Raw genomic sequence first — 27,543 nt, forward strand, 5'->3', positions numbered from 1 at the left:
TGTAATATCATTTCTTTCTGGACCTTTTTTTTTTTGTTTGCGCAATTTTGTGCAATGTGCATAACGTTTCTACCATGTGACATGGCGGCAACTCCAGGGATGCAAAACCTGGCGTATTCCACAGCGATCAGCAATGACCACGAATTAGGAGAAAAGCGCATTATATGCCCGCGTGGTATAATGAGATTTCTTTTTGCAGGAAAGTCTATGTAAATGGGAGTGAGGGGAACCTTGCCCGGGGAGGAGAAGCAGGTGGGCCACGATGGGGGCAGGGCCTGACAGGTTTGCATCTTTAAAGCCCGCCCTCTTGTGGTAAATTGCAACGACAAGTGCATATTTAAACAAGGCCGGGGCCAAATGGCGCTATTTTTGAAGAATTGAGTAATTAAGAAGACCCGCCCCCTACTCGAAGACCCCCGATCGCTGTGGAAATTCTCCCACTGCCCACTGCGGGAGAAGTGCCTACACTACCGGGGGTGCGGGGGGTTACCCGAAATATCGTGAGCCCCCTGCGACATCCGGGAGAGAAGGCATGTATGATTGAGGGGCCTATTCATTAAGGAGAATAAACCAAGTGCAAATACTAGTTTCCGCTAGGTAACAGTCCCTTTCATCATTAGCATGGGCCTAACTACAACAGGTGCAAGGGGTGCAGCTGATATGGGGCCCAGCGCTGAGGGGGGACAGTCTTCCTTGTCAAAGATATGTCTGAATTCCATTGGGTGATACATAGGGGCACATACAAACTTTTGCTATGAGGACTTTAAATACCTATTATTTGCCCTGATCACTAATAGCGCCACCATTCATCAACTATTGTATTCCACTCTATACTGTAATATATGGGGGCACGTCCTCCTGTATATACCATACATCAGGGAGTGTATTCTTCTCTATACTGTAATATATGGGGGCATGTCCTCCTGTATATACCATACATCAGGGAGTGTATTCCTCTCTATACTGTAATATATGGGGGCACGTCCTCCTGTATATACCCTACATCAGGGAGTGTATTCCACTCTATACTGTAATATATGGGGGCACGTCCTACATCAGGGAGTGTATTCCACTCTATACTGTAATATATGGGGGCATGTCCCCCTGTATATACCCTACATCAGGGAGTGTATTCCACTCTATACTGTAATATATGGGGGCACCTCCTCCTGTATATACCATACATCAGGGTGTGTATTCAACTCTATACTGTAATATATGGGGGCACGTCCTCCTGTATATACCCTACATCAGGGAGTGTATTCCTCTCTATATTGTAATAAACGGTGGCATGTACTCCTGTATATACCATACATTAGGGAGTTTATTCCTCTATATACTGTAATATATGGGAGCATGTCCTCCTGTATATATCCTACATTAGGAAGTGTATTCCTCTCTATACTGTAATATATGGGGACATGTCCCCCTGTATATACCCTACATCAGGGAGTGTATTCCTCTGTATACTGTAATATATGGGGGCACGTCCTCCTGTATATACCCTACATCAGGGAGTGTATTCCACTCTATACTGTAATATATGGGGGCACGTCCTCCTGTATATACCCTACATCAGGGAGTATATTCCACTCTATCCTGTAATATATGGGGGCACATCCTCCTGTATATACCATACATCAGGGAGTGTATTCCTCTCTATACTGTAATATATGGGGGCACGTCCTCCTGTACATACCCTACATCAGGGAGTGTATTCCACTCTATACTGTAATATATGGGGGCATGTCCCCCTGTATATACCCTACATCAGGGAGTGTATTCCACTCTATACTGTAATATATGGGGGCACGTCCTCCTGTATATACCCTACATCAGGGAGTGTATTCCTCTCTATATATGGGGGCATGTCCTACTGTATATACCCTACATCAGGGAGTGTATTCCTCTCTATATTGTAATAAATGGTGGCATGTCCTCCTGTATATACCATACATTAGGGAGTTTATTCCTCTCTATACTGTAATATATGGGAGCATGTCCTCCTGTATATACCCTACATCAGGGAGTGTATTCTTCTCTATACTATAATATATAGGGGCATGTCCTCCTGTATATACCCTACATCAGGGAGTGTATTCTTCTCTATACTGTAATATATAGGGGCATGTCCTCCTGTATATATACTACATCAGGGAGTGTATTCCTCTCTATACTGTAATATATGAGGGAGTGGAAGGCTGTGCTGGGATCACGTGTTTGATCCCAGCATCAGCCGAGGTGCAGGGGCAGGTAGAAGGGATGTGTCCTCTGCGGGACACATCCGTTGCCGGCGCTGGGACAGTAATGTCCCTAGCATCGGTGCAGATACCGCGGGCACCTGGTGAAGGGACCGCCTGGTCCCTTTCACCAGTGCCGGCGGTACTTTGGCGCCGGGAGAAGCTTGGCTCGGGGTGCAAGCTCAGCGGAGCTTGGTGCCCGGCAGCCAAGAAGCGGCGGGTAGCCCGGCGCTGGGAGAGAGTACCCGCTCCCAGCGCCGGTCAGGCGTTGGGCGCGGCAGTCAGTGCGGCGGGCGTTTGGCTCTGGCCGCGAGCCAAACCTGGCTCGCGGGCCAGCAGCCAATCAGAGGCGGACGCGACGAGCCAATCGCGGCTCGCCGCGTCATAGCCCCGCCCACTCGCGCCGTCTTGTATTAGACGGCGCCGAGCGGGAAAAGTCAGTTCGGTGGCGGAGAGGGAGGAGAGAAGACCTCCCGAAGAGCGGAAGATCGGCGCGGCAACAGGGGCGGCGGCCGCGGAAGGGGCCAGAAGACGCCGCTGTCAAGAAAGAAGACAGGCGGCGCCGGCTGGAGGAAAAGAAGAGGCGGCGCCGCTGGCCAGGACGGGCCAGCGGCCGAAGAATGCGGCTGAGGACCGGAGAGGACTGCGGGGGTGGGAAGTGAAAGAGCGTCACGAAGTTCCCCCCCGCAGCCTCTTCCAACGTCGCAGGTAGGCCCTCCGTGAGGCCCACCATATACCCCCCTCCCTAGACCGCCAGGGTTGTCGGGCGCTAGGCCCGGGTAGCAGCGCCGCTGCAGCAGCAGCAGCAAATGATGCAGGGAGAAAGATCGAAGCAGGGCGGCCGCAAGCCAACTTGAGGTCGCGGAACGGCAGCCAATCAGGAGTGGCCGTAGCGGCTGCTCCTGATTGGCTGCCGGCCCGCGAGCTTGTTTTGGAGTCAGTGCACATGACGTAACAGCGCGCCAGTGTAGGGTGAGCCGCGGATGAAGAGGAGCGTGTCTGCAGTGCTGGTGGGCCGTGGAGGAAGTAGCCGCTGCCGGATCCATAAGGTAAGTGGGGGAATGTCTGGGCAGCAGGGGGAGAGTGAGGTGATAAAAATGCAGGGCCTGCCGCACACACATGTAACTACCTGGGGGAGGAGGGGGTGCCGCTCACAGACATCACTACCAGGGGGGCAGGAGGGGGTGATATGATAAAAATGCAGGGCCTGCCGCACTCACTAAATTCACTAATGGGGGGGGTGAGGTAATAAAAATAAAAATGCAGGGCCTGCCACACGCAGAATATATTCACTTATTCACTAACGGGGGGGTGGTGGGTGAGGTGATGAAAAAGCAGGGCCTGTGCACAGACTACATTCAATAAGGGGGGGGGGGAGAGGTAAAACAAAAAAAGGAAGGGCGCACAGACTGCATTCAATAACGGAGGGGGGGGGGGGCTGCCTATTCTTTCAGTCCCGGGCCCCACAATTTCTGATGGCAGCCCTGTATGGGGGCATGTCCTCCTGTATATACCCTACATCAGGAGTGTATTCCTCTCTATACTGTAATATATGGGGGCACCTCCTCCTGTATATACCATACATCAGGGAGTGTATTCCACTCTATACTGTAATATATGGGGGCACCTCCTCCTGTATATACCATACATCAGGGAGTGTATTCCACTCTATACTGTAATATATGGGGGCACCTCCTCCTGTATATACCCTACATCAGGGAGTGTATTCCTCTCTATACTGTAGTATATGGGAGCATGTCCTCCTGTATATACCCTACATCAGGGAGTGTATTCCTCTCTATACTGTAGTATATGGGAGCATGTCCTCCTGTATATATCCTACATTAGGGAGTGTATTCCTCTCTATATTGTAATAAATGGTGGCATGTACTCCTGTATATACCATACATTAGGGAGTTTATTCCTCTCTATACTGTAATATATGGGAGCATGTCCTCCTGTATATATCCTACATCAGGGAGTGTATTCTTCTCTATACTGTAATATATAGGGGCATGTCCTCCTGTATATATACTACATCAGGGAGTGTATTCCTCTCTATACTGTAATATATGGGGGCATGTTCCCCTGTATATACCCTACATTAGGGAGTGTATTCCTCTCTATACTGTAATATATGAGGACATGTCCTCCTGTATATACCCTACATCAGGGAGTGTATTCCTCTCTATACTGTAATATATGGGAGCATGTCCTCCTGTATATACCCTACATCAGGGAGTGTATTCCTCTCTATACTGTAATATATGGGAGCATGTCCTCCTGTATATACCCTACATCAGGGAGTGTATTCCTCTCTATACTGTAATATATGGGGGCATGTCCTCCTGTATATACCCTACATCAGGGAGTGTATTCCTCTCTATACTGTAATATATGGGGGCATGTCCTCCTGTATATACCCTACATCAGAGAGTGTATTCCTCTCTATACTGTAATATATGAGGACATGTCCTCCTGTATATACCCTACATCAGGGAGTGCATTCCTCTCTATACTGTAATATATGGGGGCATGTCCTCCTGTATATACCCTACATCAGGGAGTGTATTCCTCTCTGTACTGTAATATATGGGGGCATGTCTCCCTGTATATACCCTACATCAGGGAGTGTATTCCTCTCTATACTGTAATATATGGGGGCACGTCCTCCTGTATATACCCTACATCAGGGAGTGTATTCCTCTCTGCACTGTAATAAACGGGGGCATGTCTCCCTGTATATACCCTACATCAGGGAGTGTATTCCTCTCTATACTGTAATATATGGGGGCATGTCCTCCTGTATATACCCTACATCAGGGAGTGCATTCCTCTCTATACTTTAATATATGGGGGCATGTCCTCCTGTATATACCTTACATCAGGGAGTGTATTCCTCTCTGTACTGTAATATATGGGGGCATGTCTCCCTGTATATACCCTACATCAGGGAGTGTATTCCTCTCTATACTGTAATATATGGGGGCACGTCCTCCTGTATATACCCTACATCAGGGAGTGTATTCCTCTCTGCACTGTAATAAACGGGGGCATGTCTCCCTGTATATACCCTACATCAGGGAGTGTATTCCTCTCTATACTGTAACATATGGGGGCATGTCCTCCTGTATATACCCTACATCAGGGAGTGTATTCCTCTCTATACTGTAGTATATGGGAGCATGTCCTCCTGTATATATCCTACATCAGGGAGTGTATTCCTCTCTATATATGGGGGCATGTCCTCCTGTATATACCCTACATCAGGTGGTGTATTCCTCTCTATATTGTAATATATGGGGGCATGTCCTCCTGTATATACCCTACATAAGGTAGTGTATTCCTCTCTATACTGTAATATATGGGGGCATGTCCTCCTGTATATACCCTACATCAGGAGTGTATTCCTCTCTATACTGTAATATATGGGGGCACCTCCTCCTGTATATACCATACATCAGGGAGTGTATTCCACTCTATACTGTAATATATGGGGGCACCTCCTCCTATACCATACATCAGGGAGTGTATTCCACTCTATACTGTAATATATGGGGGCACGTCCTCCTGTATATACCATACATTAGGGAGTTTATTCCTCTCTATACTGTAATATATGGGAGCATGTCCTCCTGTATATACCCTACATCAGGGAGTGTATTCTTCTCTATACTATAATATATAGGGGCATGTCCTCCTGTATATACCCTACATCAGGGAGTGTATTCTTCTCTATACTGTAATATATAGGGGCATGTCCTCCTGTATATATACTACATCAGGGAGTGTATTCCTCTCTATACTGTAATATATGAGGGTGTGGAAGGCTGTGCTGGGATCACGTGTTTGATCCCAGCATCAGCCGAGGTGCAGGGGCAGGTAGAAGGGATGTGTCCTCTGCGGGACACATCCGTTGCCGGCGCTGGGACAGTAATGTCCCTAGCATCGGTGCAGATACCGCGGGCACCTGGTGAAGGGACCGCCTGGTCCCTTTCACCAGTGCCGGCGGTACTTTGGCGCCGGGAGAAGCTTGGCTCGGGGTGCAAGCTCAGCGGAGCTTGGTGCCCGGCAGCCAAGAAGCGGCGGGTAGCCCGGCGCTGGGAGAGAGTACCCGCTCCCAGCGCCGGTCAGGCGTTGGGCGCGGCAGTCAGTGCGGCGGGCGTTTGGCTCTGGCCGCGAGCCAAACCTGGCTCGCGGGCCAGCAGCCAATCAGAGGCGGACGCGACGAGCCAATCGCGGCTCGCCGCGTCATAGCCCCGCCCACTCGCGCCGTCTTGTATTAGACGGCGCCGAGCGGGAAAAGTCAGTTCGGTGGCGGAGAGGGAGGAGAGAAGACCTCCCGAAGAGCGGAAGATCGGCGCGGCAACAGGGGCGGCGGCCGCGGAAGGGGCCAGAAGACGCCGCTGTCAAGAAAGAAGACAGGCGGCGCCGGCTGGAGGAAAAGAAGAGGCGGCGCCGCTGGCCAGGACGGGCCAGCGGCCGAAGAATGCGGCTGAGGACCGGAGAGGACTGCGGGGGTGGGAAGTGAAAGAGCGTCACGAAGTTCCCCCCCGCAGCCTCTTCCAACGTCGCAGGTAGGCCCTCCGTGAGGCCCACCATATACCCCCCTCCCTAGACCGCCAGGGTTGTCGGGCGCTAGGCCCGGGTAGCAGCGCCGCTGCAGCAGCAGCAGCAAATGATGCAGGGAGAAAGATCGAAGCAGGGCGGCCGCAAGCCAACTTGAGGTCGCGGAACGGCAGCCAATCAGGAGTGGCCGTAGCGGCTGCTCCTGATTGGCTGCCGGCCCGCGAGCTTGTTTTGGAGTCAGTGCACATGACGTAACAGCGCGCCAGTGTAGGGTGAGCCGCGGATGAAGAGGAGCGTGTCTGCAGTGCTGGTGGGCCGTGGAGGAAGTAGCCGCTGCCGGATCCATAAGGTAAGTGGGGGAATGTCTGGGCAGCAGGGGGAGAGTGAGGTGATAAAAATGCAGGGCCTGCCGCACACACATGTAACTACCTGGGGGCGGAGGGGGTGCCGCTCACAGACATCACTACCAGGGGGGCAGGAGGGGGTGATATGATAAAAATGCAGGGCCTGCCGCACTCACTAAATTCACTAATGGGGGGGGTGAGGTAATAAAAATAAAAATGCAGGGCCTGCCACACGCAGAATATATTCACTTATTCACTAACGGGGGGGTGGTGGGTGAGGTGATGAAAAAGCAGGGCCTGTGCACAGACTACATTCAATAAGGGGGGGGGGAGAGGTAAAACAAAAAAAGGAAGGGCGCACAGACTGCATTCAATAACGGAGGGGGGGGGGGCCTGCCTATTCTTTCAGTCCCGGGCCCCACAATTTCTGATGGCAGCCCTGTATGGGGGCATGTCCTCCTGTATATACCCTACATCAGGAGTGTATTCCTCTCTATACTGTAATATATGGGGGCACCTCCTCCTGTATATACCATACATCAGGGAGTGTATTCCACTCTATACTGTAATATATGGGGGCACCTCCTCCTGTATATACCATACATCAGGGAGTGTATTCCACTCTATACTGTAATATATGGGGGCACCTCCTCCTGTATATACCCTACATCAGGGAGTGTATTCCTCTCTATACTGTAGTATATGGGAGCATGTCCTCCTGTATATACCCTACATCAGGGAGTGTATTCCTCTCTATACTGTAGTATATGGGAGCATGTCCTCCTGTATATATCCTACATTAGGGAGTGTATTCCTCTCTATATTGTAATAAATGGTGGCATGTACTCCTGTATATACCATACATTAGGGAGTTTATTCCTCTCTATACTGTAATATATGGGAGCATGTCCTCCTGTATATATCCTACATCAGGGAGTGTATTCTTCTCTATACTGTAATATATAGGGGCATGTCCTCCTGTATATATACTACATCAGGGAGTGTATTCCTCTCTATACTGTAATATATGGGGGCATGTTCCCCTGTATATACCCTACATTAGGGAGTGTATTCCTCTCTATACTGTAATATATGAGGGCATGTCCTCCTGTATATACCCTACATCAGGGAGTGTATTCCTCTCTATACTGTAATATATGGGAGCATGTCCTCCTGTATATACCCTACATCAGGGAGTGTATTCCTCTCTATACTGTAATATATGGGGGCATGTCCTCCTGTATATACCCTACATCAGAGAGTGTATTCCTCTCTATACTGTAATATATGAGGACATGTCCTCCTGTATATACCCTACATCAGGGAGTGCATTCCTCTCTATACTGTAATATATGGGGGCATGTCCTCCTGTATATACCCTACATCAGGGAGTGTATTCCTCTCTGTACTGTAATATATGGGGGCATGTCTCCCTGTATATACCCTACATCAGGGAGTGTATTCCTCTCTATACTGTAATATATGGGGGCACGTCCTCCTGTATATACCCTACATCAGGGAGTGTATTCCTCTCTGCACTGTAATAAACGGGGGCATGTCTCCCTGTATATACCCTACATCAGGGAGTGTATTCCTCTCTATACTGTAATATATGGGGGCATGTCCTCCTGTATATACCCTACATCAGGGAGTGCATTCCTCTCTATACTTTAATATATGGGGGCATGTCCTCCTGTATATACCTTACATCAGGGAGTGTATTCCTCTCTATACTGTAACATATGGGGGCATGTCCTCCTGTATATACCCTACATCAGGGAGTGTATTCCTCTCTATACTGTAATATATGGGGGCATGTCCTCCTGTATATACCCTACATCAGAGAGTGTATTCCTCTCTATACTGTAATATATGGGGGCATGTCTCCCTGTATATACCCTACATCAGGGAGTGTATTCCTCTCTATACTGTAATATATGGGGGCACGTCCTCCTGTATATACCCTACATCAGGGAGTGTATTCCTCTCTGCACTGTAATAAACGGGGGCATGTCTCCCTGTATATACCCTACATCAGGGAGTGTATTCCTCTCTATACTGTAACATATGGGGGCATGTCCTCCTGTATATACCCTACATCAGGGAGTGTATTCCTCTCTATACTGTAGTATATGGGAGCATGTCCTCCTGTATATATCCTACATCAGGGAGTGTATTCCTCTCTATATATGGGGGCATGTCCTCCTGTATATACCCTACATCAGGTGGTGTATTCCTCTCTATATTGTAATATATGGGGGCATGTCCTCCTGTATATACCCTACATAAGGTAGTGTATTCCTCTCTATACTGTAATATATGGGGGCATGTCCTCCTGTATATACCCTACATCAGGAGTGTATTCCTCTCTATACTGTAATATATGGGGGCACCTCCTCCTGTATATACCATACATCAGGGAGTGTATTCCACTCTATACTGTAATATATGGGGGCACCTCCTCCTATACCATACATCAGGGAGTGTATTCCACTCTATACTGTAATATATGGGGGCACGTCCTCCTGAATATACCCTACATCAGGGAGTGTATTCCTCTCTATACTTTAATATATGGGGGCACGTCCTCCTGTATATACCCTACATCAGGGAGTGTATTCCTCTCTATACTGTAATATATGGGGGAATGTCCCCCTGTATATACCCTACATCAGGGAGTGTATTCCTCTCTATACTGTTATATATGGGGCATGTCCTCCTGTATATACCATACATCAGGGAGTGTATTCCTCTCTATACTGTAGTATATGGGAGCATGTCCTCCTGTATATATCCTACATCAGGGAGTGTATTCCTCTCTATATATGGGGGCATGTCCTCCTGTATATACCCTACATCAGGTAGTGTATTCCTCTCTATATTGTAATAAATGGTGGCATGTACTCCTGTATATACCATACATTAGGGAGTTTATTCTTCTCTATACTGTAATATATAGGGGCATGTCCTCCTGTATATATACTACATCAGGGAGTGTATTCCTCTCTATACTGTAATATATGGGGGCATGTTCCCCTGTATATACCCTACATTAGGGAGTGTATTCCTCTCTATACTGTAATATATGAGGGCATGTCCTCCTCTATATACCCTACATCAGGGAGTGTATTCCTCTCTATACTGTAATATATGGGAGCATGTCCTCCTATATATACCCTACATCAGGGAGTGTATTCCTCTCTATACTGTAATATATGGGAGCATGTCCTCCTGTATATACCCTACATCAGGGAGTGTATTCCTCTCTATACTGTAATATATGGGGGCATGTCCTCCTGTATATACCCTACATCAGGGAGTATATTCATCTCTATACTGTAATATATGGGGGCATGTCTCCCTGTATATACCATACATCAGGGAGTGTATTCCTCTCTATACTGTTATATATGGGGCATTTTCCCCTGTATATACCCTACAGGAGTGAGTGTATTCCTCTCTATACTGTAATATATGGGGCATGTCCTCCAGTATATACCCTACATCAGGGAGTATATTCCTCTGTATACTGTAATATATGGTGGCATATCCTCCTGTATATACCCTACATCAGTGAGTGTATTCCTCTCTATACTGTAATATATGGGGGCATGTCCCCCTGTATATACCCTACATCAGGGAGTGTATTCCTCTCTATACTGTAATGTATGGGGGCATGTTCCTCTGTATATACCCTACATTAGGGAGTGTATTCCTCTGTATACTTTGATAATATAGCCATGAACTACTGTACATAGAAAGTTTGTATTTTTAGAGGCGTCTTTTTAATGAGACAGAGAAGGAAACATTATTATAGATATGAACCCTAGAGCTGTGGGGCTCAGTAATGCACAGTGTAACCCTCCAATGTTATAACTGTGAGGACGTAGAAATGTCTAATGTACAACTACAGTTATAAGGCTGATTACATCTCCTTTAGGACAAACACTGAGCAGATTGCCAGCTCTACAGCACACACTGCAGGCTCCTATAAAACCATTCCCCGCAGTCTGGGAGTAAATTTTACTGATTCCATTAAGAATTCCCCTTCTCCTGTGAGCCGCCACAAGGACAGACAAGCGACATCTGCCATACTACCCATAAAAAGACCACTACCCACCCCCCTTATACACACATTAGCGCCTCTACCACCAAATCGGCAATTTGTACTTTATCACTCGGGGAGTCAGCGCGGGGATGGGGGAGGGGGGGGCTTTATCCCAAATGGAAAGAGATAGAACTTTCTAAGTAGCCGCATTGGAGAGCCTTGGGGGGCCCTCAGCAGATGTGGAGCCCTGGAAATCATTAGAGGAACAATGAGTTTAACACAAGTAATCCAGATAATAGCATAGCGCTGGGGGAGCGATCAGAGGCTCAGGTGGGAGGTCTAATGTTACAGAATGCTTCCAGAACTCTCCAGAAGTATCGCTGCATTCAGTACAGTTCTGGAGCATGGTACATAGGCACATACACTGCTACCTAGGGGATCATTTATCATTGTATATTTGTGGCTTCATTTTCCATTTTCAGGGGTACACCACAACTATTTTCCTATGTTTCCCCAAGATGTATGAGAGAGGGACCACAGCACATGATACCTGCTGTGATCCCTCCATTCCTGCTGGCCGCTGGCAGCTGTATCCCCCATAGGGGTCTATAGGGGATGCGAATCGATGCTGCCAGATTTAACAATGCGAAGATGGCATTAGCTGCTGTAGCCTATGGGTTACACTGCATAATAAGCCGGCAGAGGGTTTCCCAGAACCCTCCTCAGCAGTGGCAGCTGCGCATGTGCACTCTGTGGGACTGCGCAGTAGGCCCGGCAGCGCTCCAGGCACATCTCAGGGACGGGCACCTTCCGGAGAGCCACTGTCCCTGCGTGTGGCGGTTGATAAATTCCTCCGGTATGATGGCATCTTGCAATGCGATCATGGGCGGTAATGTCATACCCAGATCACATTGCAAATGTGACCACTAATAAATGGGCCCGTAAAGGAAGGAACAAGATGGGGAAATTTCGCCTATATTTAGGGTTCTCAGCCCTATATATTTTATAGGGTTATGCCACCATTTTTCTGCAGCGTCCACCTTTGCGTATGCTATGGGCTAAAATCGGAGTATAGTTTAGCCAATTCCTCAGTAAAGCTGGACTTCGGGACAGCAGGATGAATGAACACACAGGGACGGCTTCGCAGCTGCATGAATTCTTTCCTGCACACGATTCTCGCCATTTGTAGCACCATGCGACAGAGCCTGCGTGTGCGACTTTGAGCAGAGATGGTTAATTCCTACGTGTCTCAGCCTCCTGTCCCCCTGCGGCTGAATGTGGGCAATGGGCGATGTGAAAGCAGGCCTAGAGATCGCCATTTATTTCCAAGCACGCAATGTGGCTGGATATGCCGCCAAGTTGAATTCGACTTTAATTAGCTGCATAGTCAAAATGAAAAAAGTAGGAAGTGATCCTGTCTGTGGAGAACGACTGTAAAATGCCCATTTATTAAGGAAGCATCAGATAAAGGGGGTGGGTCTGCGATGCTGGCGCTGATAATGCTGATATCAGAATCCCGGCAGCGAAATCCCAACGGTTGGTAAACCTGACACATGCAAGTAAGTATTGTAACACTTCTCCTAATCCTAACGTACCTTTCTCGCAGCCTGACCCCCCCAGTCTAACCCTAACCCTCCCCCTATTGCCTAATCCACACCCCTAACCTGAATACTCACCATCGGGATTGCAGCTGTCGGGATGATGGAGCCATGATTCTGACGGCTGTCGGGATTCTGGCGCCGGGATGCCTGCATTTTTTGCGCTGGGATGCCCCAGAGACAGATCATATTACATCCTGAATAAGGGCTCTTTAATATAATTATAGAGGAGTAAATTTGAACTCCATCAAATGCATGTTTAATGGGATGAACGTATCGGAGGATGTAATTTGCCAGATCGGTGAGACTTGCCGTACTACCAGCCCTCATCATAGTTACGCACTTAACGTCTTCGATAGTCTACAACAGCGCCTACTCCATGGTCAGAGACATGGAGCAGCCATGGGAGTATCGGGGTATGTGGCACATTCTGCTGCCTGAGGAAGTAATGGACATGGCCTCTACTTGCCAAACCATGTAACCATGAGTATAGCAGTTGCATGCACATTAAAGGACAAGTTTTGTAATAGGACAGTGTAGCTCTATCATGCAAGTAATACATATGCATTTTGTAATTTCAGACCTTCCCACTGCATATTCCTGATTAGGCTCAGCCCCTGGTAATATATGAGAGGTTTAGCTGCTGTAATCAGACTTCTGAGGCGAGTGTACGTGTATGTGAGTAGCATCTTCTCCTCTGGCAGGTTAGTGGTTAATGTGTTATTATAACCTTTGCCATCAGCGAGGGTTTAATAGTGTGCGCTCCTCAGCATTGTTCAATTATCATCTGTCTCTTCACCAAAAGCACTGGGGGACGCTCTCTTCTCCATGGGTCAAATCCATTAAGAGCATAAAAGCGGCTGGTAGAGGCGGCTTCTCCCTGACCCTCGGCTCAGCGAGAGCTTGTTAGGAATTAATTATCTAGCTCAGAACGAGCCGCTCTCTGAGATTCCGATTGACAAGACGGGTGCGACAATCCCCTGCGGAATTCCGCTACGGGTTCACATTCACTCACAAGCCGGGATACACGTTGCCGCAACAGCCGCGTCTGACCGACGGAGAGCGCAAGAGTGAGGATGAAAGCTTCTGACTTTCCGTGACGGCGACGCGGAGCCTCAGGCTACCTGGTGCCTGACGGAGGTGACGCTTTATTGTGGGCAGACAGTTTGTATCACAATGACGGGGTTTTATGGTCAGCTATTAGCCATGAACTATACGGACATTGGGCCTGATTCACTACGGATCGCTATTCTGCTTATATGCTAATATCAGCGGTGTTATTTAAATGAGAGCTGCCGGCCAGTGCCAGGGGCTGCAGCGCTGACTGCACAGCCATAGCCGGAGAGGGTTCCGGAGGAACCTTCCGCTGGCTAATTATGCAATGTGTAGCCAATAGGGGCCAATATCGGGTATGCATCGCATTCCGGATATTGGTAAATCTGGGAGCATTACATCCCCATAAAAACCTATGGTGGATGAGGCTGCCAGCGTGAATGAAGGAGACGCGGCACATATCGGAGATACCTGCTGCGGTACCTCCTTAATACATCCGGGAGAAACTTGATATTTGAGGTAAACCCCCAAAAACAGATGTTTAGTATTCAATGATAAATGGGCCCCATGATCCCAGCAGCTTACGCCATCTAAAGAGGAGCCCTCCCAGGTAATGTCTCATCACTCCAAGCTTCTCGCAGGGACTGGCACCTTTCGGAGCCCCTATCCCTGCGGGTGGGCTATTTCATACATGCCAGCGCTAAGATCGCATCCTGCAATGCGATCAAGGGCGCTAGTAACATGCCAAGATCGGGTAGCAAATGCCATTGTTGATAAATGGGCCCCTCAGCGTAGGCTGCAGTTTTGTGTCCTAAATGTAGGCGTAAACCTACAGCTGCAAAGTTGCGTCTAACAAGCGCATTTCCAGTTGCGCGTATCTCAATATGTGCGAATACGCAGCCGTATCAGGACTTGCTATGAGCGTAGATCACAGTGGCCAGAGTAAAGGTAAGGCGGTCACCACCACTAGCTTGATGATGAATATTACTGCTGCGTTAAAGATAGAGTAATTAAAGAAGTACATTTACAAAACAGTGTTTCTCCTCCTAAAATAAGTAGGAGTATGGGGTCCTCCCTGCAAATCTGTCAGCAAGGACCAGGCTATGCAAGGCGGAAACTCATCTACTGTGACACCGGCCCAGTCAGCATGGGAACACTGGGGCTCTTCCCAGTACCTACTGGGCCGGGGCAATAGTCTACTGCCCGTAAATGAAGTACAGTTGTTGAACTACAAGTCCAAGCAATCCCTGACAGCTGGGGTATGCTGGCAGTTTTAGAACTACAAATGCCAGCCTGCCAATCTTGCCAGTGACTACCAGGGCGTACAGGAGCTTGAAAACCTACAAGCGCCAGCATGTCCTGCCAGCCGGGGCCATTGGCACATGTAGTCCCACAAAAGTAACCAATAATAATAATAAAACACACCAAATGGTTTAGTATTTTTAGTTACAATAAATACAGAACAAAGGGCCTGATTCAGAGCCGGACGCTATTTGCGCTCGCTCGTTCTGAAAAAGGGGCCGGCTATTTAAATTGAGCGCTCGCTCTTTGCGGTCTGTTGACGTCTCTATGTCTGAGCGAGTGAACGAAATATGCGCTCGCTATTTTGTAAAGACGCCCCCTGGCCGCTCGCATCCTACGTCATCTCCGCTATTTATTTGATTAATCGAGTACATCGAAAGGCGTCTGAACTGCTCGCAGTGCTTGTGGTTGGATTTTCCTACCGCAATCATGCGAACAGTTCAGGCTAAGAAAGAACCAAGTGACGTGATCGATGACGCTGCTTTGTTAATTATGCACACCCTTAAAACGCCCGTTTTGACCGTTTGGCACGCTTGCGTTCGGATCACCACTCCCCGTTTTCAAGCACCTTCCCCTGTTACCACCCACAAACGCCTCATCCTGTCACTCAAATTAGCAGGCACTCGCTATTTTGCGAGTGCTCGATTTCCGACCGCAATGACTGGTTGGCGCATGCGCATTACGACCCATACGCATGCGCAGTTGTGCGAACATTGCTCGGAGCGAACGAGCGGCCGCTTACGAGCGGCTCTGAATCAGTCCCAAAATCCCTTGTTTAACGGAATCTGCTGTCAAATTAGTCTAAATGAAATTAAAATAAAAAAAAAACAGTAACAAGGCTGCCGGGGCCGCAACGCAAAGGAAGAAACATAATTGGCCTTAGAGGGAACAGCCCCTCTCTCCACAGTGCTGGTGACACATTGTATCCCAGGCACAGTTCTGGGTATGAGAAGGTCATTAGACAAATCTTTGTATAGAACAAAGATACAGTATATTTATACATGTCAATTAATAGGTCCCATTTTCTGTAACCTCTTAGAGTTACCTTCTAAGCCCCTCTATCATGGGAGGAAAAACCACATCAACTTTGGCTTCAGTGTCGTGGGGTGTAATAGCCCATGAGTCGCCAGCGGGTTATGTAACCACACTCTTCCAGCATTCCGGCGTGTGTAATAAATACATGGAAGCAAAGGGTGTAGGGTCGCCCTCCACAAGCACAACCAGCACCAGCACTTCTGCCTGTGTTGGTATTGAAAAAAGGAGTGAACATGTGATAAGAGTTAGCAGTGCCAGGAGTGATGGTGTTGGCAGTACCAGCTATGGATATGTGATAGGTGTTAGTAGTGGCAGGTGTTGGCAGTGCCAGGTGTGGACATGTGACGGGCATTGACAGTGCCAGGTGTGATGGGTGCTGGCAGTGCTAAATGTGCCATGTGCTAGCAGTATCAGGTGTCACAGGTGATACATTTTCGCACTGCCAGGTGTGGTGATGTGGTAGGTGTCACAAGTGCTAGGTGTGCACAGGTGTCAGGTGTGGAACGATGACCGGCATTGGCAGTGTGAGGTTTGGTCGAGTGCCAGTTGTGGACAGGTAATTGGTGCCATGTGTGGACAGGTGTCAGCAGTGCCAGGTTTGGAAAGGTATTTAGTGTCAGCAGTGTCAGGTAAATGGTGTCTTCTGTGCCAGGTGTTGACTGGTACTGTAAATGGTGTCAGCTGTGCAATGGTGTCTGTTGTGGACAAGTAATTAGTGGCAGCAGTGCCAGGTGTGACAGGTATATGGTGTCAGCAGTGCCAGGTGTGGACAGGTATATGGTGTGAGCAGTGCCATGTATGACAGGTATATAGTGTCAGCAGTGCCAGGTGTGGACAGGTATATGGTGTCAGCAGTGCCATGTATGACAGGTATATGGTGTCAGCAAAGCCAGGTGTGGACAGGTATATGGTGTGAGCAGTGCCAAGTGTGGACAGGTTTATGGTGTCAGCAGTGCCAGGTGTGGACAGGTTTAGGGTGTCAGCAGTGCCAAGGGTGGACAGGTTTATGGTGTCAGCAGTGCCAGGTGTGGACAGATAATAGATGTCAGCAGTGCCATGTATGACAGGTATATGGTGTCAGCAAAGCCAGGTGTAGACAGGTATATGGTGTCAGCCATGCCAAGTGTGGACAGGTTTATGGTGTCAGCAGTGCCAGGTGTGGACAGGTTTATGGTGTCAGCAGTGCCAGGTGTGGAGGAGAAAATTGTGTGAGCAGTGGCAGTGCCAGGTGTGGACAGGTATATGTGTCAGCAGTGCCAGGTGTGGAAAGGTATATGGTGTCATCAGTTCCAGGTGTGGACAGGTTTATGGTGTCTGCAGTACCAGGTGTGGACCAGTATGTGGTATGAGCAGTGCCAGGTGTGGACAGGTATATGGTGTGAGCAGTGCCAGGTGTGGACAGGTATGTGGTATGAGCAGTGCCAGGTGTGGACAGGTATATAGTGTGAGTAGTGCCAGGTGTGGACAGGTATATGTTGTCAGCAGTACCAGGTGTGGACAGGTATATGGTGTGAGTAGTGCCAGGTGTGGACAGGTATATGGTGTCAGCAATGGCAGGTGTGGACAGGTATGTGGTGTTAGCAGTGCCAGGTGTGGACAGGTATATGGTGTCAGCAGTGCCAGGTGTGGACAGGTATATGGTGTCAGCTGTGCCAGGTGTGGACAGGTGTATGGTGTGAGTAGTGCCAGGTGTGGACAGGTTTATGGTGTCAGCAGTGCCAGGTGTGGACAGGTGTATGGTGTGAGTAGTGCCAGGTGTGGACAGGTTTATGGTGTCAGCAGTGCCAGGTGTGGACAGGTGTATGGTGTGAGTAGTGCCAGGTGTAGACAGGTGTATGGTGTCAGCAGTGCCAGGTGTGATTGATTTTGACAAGATAATATGCGCAGAGATGGTATCATAGGGATTTTATCTAAGTAGCAGATAAATGTAGTTTGGTGTTGGGTATTCCATTCCTCCATCACACTCTGCTCCATATGTACAAGCTCAGCCTGAAACTGACTAGTAAATGTCTAAATCCTGATTCGCTTATGGTGTCTCTAGAGGCCGCTTCTTATGTATTTATAGATGATGGACCTCATTGCCTTCTAATATCCAAACACTCCAGGAGAATATGGCAACAAGCAGAAGGAATCTGGGAGATATTATGTTCTCACCATACACCTAGATGTTACCAGAAGAGCTGAGGGGTGATAAGGAGAAGCAACAGGGGTCTAGTCTTTCATTCTATGGTGATAGAATCCAGCTGTGTGAGGGTTAATAAAAAATAATTGTGCCTCATTCTGCCAACCCAGCTGTCCCTGCCACTGACGGTGACACGAGCTGAAGGCAGAGGGGGACAACGGCACAGCCAGAAGGAGAGCAGTCAGGACATATTTAAGATCAGAGCTGATGGAAGAAAGCCAGGGACGAAACTGGGGGGATACGGAGCGCAGTAATTATTAACCAGTTCCTGCCAGGGACGAAACTGGGGGGATACGGAGCGCAGTAATTATTAACCAGTTCCTGCCAGGGACGAGACTGGGGGGGATACGGAGCGCAGTAATTATTAACCAGTTCCTGCCAGGGACGAGACTGGGGGGGATACGGAGCGCAGTAATTATTAACCAGTTCCTGCCAGGGACGAGACTGGGGGGATACGGAGCGCAGTAATTATTAACCAGTTCCTGCCAGGGACGAGACTGGGGGGGATACGGAGCGCAGTAATTATTAACCAGTTCCTGCCAGGGACGAGACTGGGGGGATACGGAGCACAGTAATTATTAACCAGTTCCTGCCAGGGATGAGACTGGGGGGGATACGGAGTGCAGTAATTATTAACCAGTTCCTGCCAGGGACGAAACTGGGGGGATACGGAGCGCAGTAATTATTAACCAGTTCCTGCCAGGGATGAGACTGGGGGGGATACGGAGTGCAGTAATTATTAACCAGTTCCTGCCAGGGACGAGACTGGGGGGATACGGAGTGCAGTAATTATTAACCAGTTCCTGCCAGGGACGAGACTGGGGGGATACGGAGTACAGTGATTATTAACCAGTTCCTGCCAGGGACGAGACTGGGGGGATACGGAGTACAGTGATTATTAACCAGTTCCTGCCAGGGATGAGACTGGGGGGGATACGGTGTGCAGTAATTATTAACCAGTTCCTGCCAGGGAGGAGACTGGGGGGATATGGAGCGCAGCAATTAACCAGTTCCTGCCAGAGACGAGACTGGGGGGGATACGGAGCGCAGTAATTATTAACCAGTTCCTGCCAGGGAGGAGACTGGGGGGGATACAGAGCGCAGCAATTATTAACCAGTTCCTGCCAGTGACCAGACGGAGGGGAGATACGGAGCGCAGTAATAACCAGTTCCTGCCAGGAACGAGACTGGGGGGGATACGGAGCGCAGTAAGTATTAACCAGTTCCTGCCAGGGAGGAGACTGGGGGGATACGGAGCGCAGTAATTATTAACCAGTTCCTGCCAGGGAGGAGACTGGGGGGATACGGAGCGCAGTAATTATTAACCAGTTCCTGCCACGGAAGAGACTGGGGGGGATACGGAGCGCAGTAATTATTAACCAGTTCCTGCCAGGGAGGAGACTGAGGGGATACGGAGCGTAGTAATTATTAACCAGTTCCTGCCACGGAAGAGACTGGGGGGGATACGGAGCGCAGTAATTATTAACCAGTTCCTGCCAGGGAGGAGACTGGGGGGGATACGGAGCGCAGTAATTATTAACCAGTTCCTGCCAGGGAGGAGACTGGGGAGGATACGGAGCGCAGTAATTATTAAACAATTCCTGCCAGGGACCAGACTGGGGGGGACACAGAGCGGAGTAATTATTAACCAGTTCCTGCCAGGGACCAGACTGGGGGGGAGGGAATATGGAACGTAGCAATTATTAACCATTTCCTGCCAGGGACAAGACTGGGGGGATACGGAGCGCAGTAATTATTAACCAGTTCCTGCCAGGGAGGAGACTGGGGGGGATACGGAGCGCAGTAATTATTAACCAGTTCCTGCCAGGGAGGAGACTGGGGGGGATACGGAGCGCAGTAATTATTAACCAGTTCCTGCCAGGGAGGAGACTGGGGAGGATACGGAGCGCAGTAATTATTAAACAATTCCTGCCAGGGACCAGACTGGGGGGGACACAGAGCGGAGTAATTATTAACCAGTTCCTGCCAGGGACCAGACTGGGGGGGAGGGAATATGGAACGTAGCAATTATTAACCATTTCCTGCCAGGGACAAGACTGGGGGGATACGGAGCGCAGTAATTATTAACCAGTTCCTGCCAGGGAGGAGACTGTGGGGATACGGAGCGCAGCAATTATTAACCAGTTCCTGCCAGAGACGAGATTGGGGGGGATACGGAGCGCAGTAATTATTAACCGGTTCCTGCCAGGGAGGAGACTGGGGGGGATACAGAGCGCAGTAATTATTAACCAGTTCCTGCCACGGAAGAGACTGGGGAGGATACGGAGCGCAGTAATTATTAACCAGTTCCTGCCAGGGAGGAGACTGGGGGGGATACGGAGCGCAGTAATTATTAACCAGTTCCTGCCAGGGAGGAGACTGGGGGGGGATACGGAGCGCAGTAATTATTAAACAATTCCTGCCAGGGACCAGACTGGGGGGGACACAGAGCGCAGTAATTATTAACCAGTTCCTGCCAGGGACCAGACTGGGGGGGAGGGAATATGTTACGTAGCAATTATTAACCAGTTCCTGCCAGGGACCAGACTGGGCAGTAATTAACCAGTTGCTGTCAGGGACCAAACTGGGGGGATACGGAGCACAATAATTAACTATATCTTGCCAGGTACCAGACTGGGGGGGATACAGAGCACAGTAATTACCCTGTTCCTGCCAGGTACCAGACTGGGGGGGATACAGAGCACAGTAATTACCCTGTTCCTGCCAGGGACCAGACTGGGGGGGATATAGAGCCGCAGTAATTAACCATTTGCTGCCAGGGACCAGACTAAAGGGATACAGAGCACAGTAATCACCCTGTTCCTGCCAGGGACCAGACTGGAGGTTATAGAGCACAATCAATAACCAGATCCTGCATTGGACCTGGCTGGGGGGGATACAGAGCGCAGTAATTAACCAGTTACTTCCTGGGTCCAGACTTGGTAGATACTGAGTGTAGTAATTAACCAGTTGCTGTCAGGGACCAGACTGGCGGTGATACAGAGCACAGTTTAACCAGTTCCTGCCAAGGACCCGACTGGGAGGATTCGGAGCGCAGTAATTAACTAGTTCCTGCCGGACCAGACTGTAACTTGAAGTCTGACAGGTGAACACTGTGCCTAATTAACACCTTAGTTGCCCAGGAGAAATTGAACAGATGACAACTAACAGCAGCTAACATGGAGAAGCAGGGTAGCCAATTAGCACCAAAAGAGATTCCACAGAGGAATGCTGCACTGAGTGACGCTGATCATCAGGGTAGTTACGGTGGAACACTCTCAGGTGGTGCAGGAAGGGGGGAGTAAGTGGAGGGGTTTCCCAGGGAGGGATGGCGGATACCAGAAACCACACAACCAATCACCAGACGGAGGCCCATATTATCTGCCTGACATGGCCTTTATGCCTCAGTACTCCAAGCGCCATTTGAGACCAAGGCGTAAATTTACTAAAAGCTTCTAAACCGGACAAGTGGTGCTGTTGCCCAAAGCAACCAATCAAATTCTGTCTACAGAGAAATGACAGCTATAATCTGATTGGTTGCTATGGGCAACATCACCACTTGTCTGTTTTATAAGCTTTAGTAAATCTGCCCCCCGGGCACAAAGACATTCAATAAAGTCATTGGATTTCCACAAATCAGGATCAGGCAATCCAACAGATCGGTCTCTCTCTTACGCTGGGGTCCAGTATGTGCTGTGCTATGTACTCACATGATCTACCCACAACTGTACATAGGGTCTGACCAGTGACATCACCTCGTTATACAACATGCCTCTTCCTACCCAACCAGGTACCCTGCCGGCTTTTCCCATTGGTGTATACACAACTTTTTAAGCTTTATTATACATCCCTTTGCTTTATTTATTCACCAATGTAATTAAAGATCATATTGTCAGCTGGAGGCACGTATAATTGCCATACCAAAACCCGGCAAAGACCCTAATGCTGTAGCTAATTACCGACCTATTGCTTTGCTGAACACAGATGTCAAGTTGTTTGCCAAATTGATTGCTAGTCGCCTATCTCAACTGTTGCCGGTTCTCATTAAATCGGATTAGGTCGGATTTGTGATGCATAGGCAAGCCCCAGACAATACACGTAGAGTTCTCAATATTATAGAATATTATGACTACCGTAGGGAGCCTTTGTTGATCCTTTCACTTGATGCCAAAAAGGCGTTTGACCGCCTGCATTGGGGTTATTTGATGAAGGTTTTACACTGTTTCGGTTTCCAGGGAGGTATTTTAGATTCCATTTCGGCCCTATATACTTGCCCTTCTGCGAAGGTATTTGTAAACAGTTGTCTATCTGACAAATTTGACATAACCAACGGCACACGTCAGGGGTACCCACTTTCGCCACTCATCTTTACACTTGCCATTGAGCCTCTGGCGGAGACGATCAGAACCCTCAAATCCATACATGGTCCCTTGCTCGGAGGCTTCTCCCATAAAATAAACTTATTCGCAGATGATATTTTACTGTGTTTACTCCACCCAGAAGAGTCTCTCCCAGCATTGCATGCCATCTTGGATCAATACGCAGCAGTATCCTTTTACAAACTCAACACCGCAAAGACAGAAGCCCTCCCTCTTAACATCCCAACTGTAATTTTGGAGAAACTACAGGAGACGTATAGATATACATGGAAATCTAGGTCCCTCAAATATCTGGGGGTGCATTTAGCTAGAGACCATGATCTTATTGAATGTTATTTTGGGCCCCTCTTGAAAGCTTATGAAACTTTAACAAAAGAATGGATGCTACATGGTGTCCTGGCTAGGAAGGATTGCGGCTGCAAAAATGGTGCTGCTCCCAAAACTAATGTATTTATTTCGGACCATTACTAGACCCCCTATCCATTCCAAATACATATGTAACAAATTTTACCAAATACTCACTAAATATATTTGGAAGGGGAATCGACCCAGAATAGCGAGAAATACCCTCTCCCTCTCTAAGGAGACAGGCGGAGTGGCCTTCCCAGACTTGGAGAGATACCATTCAGCGTGTGTACTTAGCCAGGCAAGGGACTAGTTCATAATAGACTCTCCCAAACCCTGGGTAATTATTGAAAGGGAACTTATGCGCCCCTTTCCCCTTCCTGATGTATTCTGGCTGCCCTCTTCTGAAATCTCCTTCAGACCGGGATTCTGTAAAGCAGTCCAGACTACAATAGTATGTTGGCATGCCTGTGTTTCCTTAGATGAAGAGATTTCCCTGCCTTCTCCTAATCTGTCTCTCCAATCAATAGCCAATTTGATCCCTGATATGCATTTAGGTTCCTGGGCGAAGGTGGGCCTTTCTTCTTTGGGGGATGGATTCGCGGGGAAAGATTCGGCTTCTTTTGTGTCCCTTCAAACGCAATTTGGTTTAACGAGGCAGGACCTTCATAAATACTTACAGCTGAGACATTGGTTGCACAGTCACCTCCCTTCTCTACTTAAAAAACCTGCCTTCCCATCACTGCTGCTGACTCGCCTACGAGCCTCTAATCACAAAGGTGGTATATCTTGGTGGTATCAGTATCAGATAATGTTAAAAAAAAAAGGGAAACTTCCGTGTCAACTTAAATGGGAGAGGGATCTGGCTGTGAACCTTTCTGATGAGGACTGGAATATTATTTTTCGTTCCAGTTTTACTATATCCAAATGTATCAACCATTCAGAAATGTATTACAAATTACTTCAGAGAGCATATTTTACTCCTGAAAGGCAGCACAAGATCTGGCCCTCTGTCTCGCAATATTGCTGGAGAGGTTGTGGTTTGGTAGGAGACATCTTTCATGTCTTTTGGTCCTGTCCTCTACTTCGCCTCTTGTGGAATGCGGTATTTTTTATGATTAGTAAAATAGTTGGTGTAACTATTCAGGCGGAGCCTCTAGTTGCCTTATTCCACTTTTATCCTGGGGAATTATCACGTGGCGAGAGATATATTATGAGTCATGTGCTGATTGCTACAAAAGCTACAATTGCTCTGGGGTGGGAGACAGGCTCTCTCCCCAACATCACAGTCATAGGAAACAAGATCCATAAACATTTTGTTTTTGAAACAACAGATACCAAATACTCCTCCTCCGTCAGTTCCATCCATATGAAATGGTTTAAATGGGGAGAATATAGGGAAAAACAAGGCCATTCCACCATTTATAGTGTTCCGGCTGATCTCGGTGTTCTCTGTTCACCTCACGCAGATCCGGGGTAGTTCCATTAACTGATTATTTAGTATTTTGTCTATATGTGTTGTGAAGTGTTTTATAAAACATTTTTCTTGTCCTAAAATGTTTAAGTATTAATTATATGTAAATGGACCAAGGGCCTGATTCATAGCTGAACGCTCTGACCAGAGCGCTCGCTCTGAATCAGGGCCCTCCTACCTGTTTTACCACCCACAGCTTATGCGAGCGTCCATGATGATGGTCGCGATGGTCAAGACCATCGGGCTTGCGACGGAGACCCTGCGGTAGGGTCTCGCTGCCGCAAGCCCTGGAGTAATTTTGGCTCTATCAGAGCCAAAATCACTCCCACTGACATCACTAGTGATGTCAGTGGGGCCGGCTTCAGACGATAGGCGTTTGATTGGGAACGCCTCCGTCTGGGCAGCCATGCCCCCGGCACGCCCACCAAAGGGGGCGTGCTGTCAATCAACATCGACAGCACGCCCCCTTTGGTGCGAGACCCGGAGCGATGGAGAGCCCGTCGCTCTCCGGGTCTCGCGCATGCTCACGACGGAGCTCCCTCCGTCGTGCGCATGCGCAGTGGGGGACATCGACCCGCTTGAGAGCGTACTGCCGCTCACGAGCGGGTCTGAATGACCCCCCAAGATCGATTGATTTATATTGTGATATGCAATATGTCTGGCTTACCCCTTTTCCCTTCTGTATCCCCATTTCTTTGTATTAAACTTTCAATAAAAACTATTAAAAAAAAAAAAAAAAAAAAGATCATATTGTCCCTCCTTTCTTCTGTCCGCATGTTGTGGGGCCGGTGTCTGCTCATGCAGCCCTGTGTATGAAGTCTGGAAAACACACAGCTATTACATGCCAATTCCAGTTGTCAAGTTTCCTGGAATGTCCCGGAGACTCTCAGATTAGGGTGAGATCCCCTGAGAGATCCGGCAATGGTGCAAATCACATTATCTAGCCCTCGTCACTATGACACAAATAACACCATGACGTAATGTTCGTGGCTTCTTTCACATCTCCCCTCCGCATCTCCGGGAAGCGAGGTTACAAAAAAGTGGGTGAATATGTGATAAACAGCTTGATTAGAATACAAGCTAGCACACATACACCCCTCACACACACATGGCACCACCTGAAGACACTCCATGACAAGAGGGAAACGTGTATAAATTAGAGCCATAGCGCCACCATGTGTTGACATTGCAGATATGCAGATATAAAGTACTACACTACTGTACATTTAATTTCACATTGAGTAAGTATACAGCACAATACAATACTGGAGAGTGAGGATCTACCCAGAAATTCAGAAATCCATATAAATGGAAAATATAATTTATGTTACACACATTCTATAGTCTAAATGCACAATTATCTACAATAAGGTCTTGTTTATGTTTTTTTTTTATCACAGAAATGTCAATATAGATATATCTCCCTTGTTCTCTTGTATGACACATGTAGCTTCTTCATACACTATGCTCTAATGGCTGAGGCCACACGTTCCCGTGATACTAATATTAATGTATATGAAATTTATAAATGAAAGCGACAGCATAGATGTATTGTAAATGTGACTGTACTAAATGAGGTTATATTTTAAGCGTGGAATAAAGACTGGAATATGACAGGCTAACTAATGCTGGGTACACACTGGCAGATATGTTGGCCCTATCAATGGATCGGCCACTATATCGCGTGTGCCTCGGCCAGTGTGTACCAGCGATATGTCCGTCGATGCCGATGCAATATGTCGTTCACAGATATTGCATCGGCTGTGCTGCACGGCCAATGCCCAATATATGTACAGATATTTTGGGGCATCGTACTGTACATGTGGTCAGCCACGGGGATGGGGGCGCGACGCCCCATAGCCAGCGGTATCCACAACCAGAAGACAGATGATGATTGTTCAGTCTGTATGAACAACCATCATTTGCAGATATATCTGTGAGGTGTGTACCCAGCTTTACAGTCCCAAAGTGCAGAAACAGATATGTACTTATATTTTATCAACCACGGTGCAAAAAATAACCATATAATACAGGCAGAAGTCATAAGGTCAGAGATAAAGGATAGGTCAGATAGAGAAGACATAAGGTCAGAGATAAAGGATAGGTCATAGAGAGAAGTCATAAGTTCAAAGATAGAACAGAGGGCCTGATTCAGAGCCGGACGCTATTTGCGAACGGTCGTTCAGAAAAAGGGGCCGGCTATTTAAATTGAGCGCTCGCTCTTTGCGGTCTGTTGACGCCTTTATGTCTGAGCGAGTGAACGAAACATGCGCTCGCTATTCTGTAAAGACGCCCCCTGGCCGCTCGCATCCTACGTCATCTCCGCTATTTATTTGATTAATCAAGTACATCGAAAGGCGTCTGAACTGCTCGCAGTGGTTGTGATTGGATTTTCCTACCGCAATCATGCGAACAGTTCAGGCTAAGAAACAACCAAGTGACGTGGCCGATGACGCTGCTTTGTTAATTATGCACACCCTTAAAACGCCCGTTTTGACTTTTTGACACGCCTGCGTTTGGATCTCCACTCCCCGTTTTCAAGCACCTTCCCCTGTTACCACCCACAAACGCCTCATTCTGTCACTCAAATTAGCAGGCATTCGCTATTTTGCGAACACACAATTTCCAACCGCAATGACTGGTTCGCGCATGCGTATTACAACCCATACGCATGCGCAGTTGTGCGAACATCGCTCGGAGCGAACGAGCGGCCGCTTACGAGCGGCTCTGAATCAGGCCCAGAGGTCAGAGAGAAGTCATAAGGTCAGAGATAGAGGAGAGGTCAGAGATAGAGGAGAGGTCATAGAGGGAAGTCATAAGGTCAGAGAGAGAAGTCATAAGGTCAGAGATAGAGCAGAGGTCAAAGAGAGAAGTCATAAGGTCACTCAGACCCGCTCGCAAGCGCTGAGCGCTCGCAAGCGGGTCGATGTTTAGGCCCTGCGCACGCGCAGCGGCCGCACTGCGTGTGTGCAAG

At 48.3% G+C, this 27,543-nt stretch overlaps 1 protein-coding gene across 28 annotated transcripts in view; it reads right to left on the bottom strand.

Annotated features, from left to right (window-relative positions):
• The window catches only part of NRXN3 (neurexin 3), a 637,781-nt gene that overhangs the window by 195,657 nt on the left and 414,581 nt on the right, over positions 1 to 27,543 (bottom strand). The gene's annotated exons all lie outside the window — the stretch shown is intronic.

This window comes from Taudactylus pleione, unplaced genomic scaffold, assembly GCF_031769625.1.
Source record: "Taudactylus pleione unplaced genomic scaffold, aTauple2 ptg000987l, whole genome shotgun sequence".
Taxonomy (NCBI): Eukaryota; Metazoa; Chordata; class Amphibia; order Anura; family Myobatrachidae; genus Taudactylus; species Taudactylus pleione.